Here is a 1,116-nt window from a genome sequence, read left to right as displayed (position 1 = left end):
TTGGTTTATATTTTGCAAATCTCTTGAATATCTGGTTTAATAGCAGATACTGGAATTCTTTTTTTTTTTTTAGACATTGTCTTGGTCTGTCACCCAGGCTGGAGTGCAGTGATGAGACCTCTGCTTCCCGGGTTCATGCGATTCTCATGCCTCAGCCTTCCGAGTAGCTGGGATTTATAGGCGTGCGCCACCACGCTCGGCTAATTTTTTGCATTTTTCATAGAGACAGGGTTTCACCATGTTGGTCAGGCTGCTCTTGAACTCCTGACCTCGAGTGATCCGCCCACCTCAGCCTCCCAAAGTGCTGAGATTACAGGCATGAGCCATCGCATCCGGTCGCAGATGGTGGAATTTTTATTTCTGCTTCCACATTTGACTTGTTATGATGTTTTGTTTGAAGTCGATGGAGAAAGTCCAGCATCCCCCATGTACACGATTGAAAAGGGGGACTTCGTGGTGCCCCTGAAGTCCACAAGACCACACTTTGAGAACTACTGCTCAAGTCTAAGTTGCAAGTTTCTCAATTATATGAACAATACTCTAGCAGAAACCAGTACTGTATGCCCTCAACAGACTAAATTGTTTGGAAAAGCGTTTCCTAGGAGTTGCTATAAACCAAATGACTCATTTAAACGTTTTTATTACTTTGACAAATACTTCAGCTCTGCAGCCTGTTCCTGTTTTAAACCAACTTGCCTCATTACACAGCTGTGGTCTCCACAGCTTTGGCCACCAGGTGGCTCCCACCCCCAGCCTTTTCTAGAAGGATCCATTCAGGACGCTTCATTCCTTGATGGAGCCCTAGCCGCTCAGGGAACTCAGGGAATCTTTATTTTGTTCAACATAAGAAAAGAGACAGTTGTGGGAGGCCAAGGCAGGCGGATCACCTGAGATCAGGAGTTCGAGACCAGCCTGGCCAATGTGCAAAACTCCGTCTCTACCAAAAATACAAAAATTAGCCAGGCATAATGGTGGGCACCTGTAATCCCAGCTACTTGGGAGGCTGAGGCAGGAGAGCTGCTTGAACCCCGAAGGCAGAGGTTGCAGTGAGCCGAGATCATGCCACTGCACTCCAGCCTGGGCGACAGAGCAAGTCTCCATCTTAAAAAAAAAAGA

This window comes from Colobus angolensis, unplaced genomic scaffold (assembly GCF_000951035.1).
Source record: "Colobus angolensis palliatus isolate OR3802 unplaced genomic scaffold, Cang.pa_1.0 Scaffold318, whole genome shotgun sequence".
NCBI lineage: Eukaryota > Metazoa > Chordata > Mammalia > Primates > Cercopithecidae > Colobus > Colobus angolensis.
The sequence above is the reverse complement of the archived record's forward strand: the minus strand, read 5'-3'. Positions refer to the sequence as shown.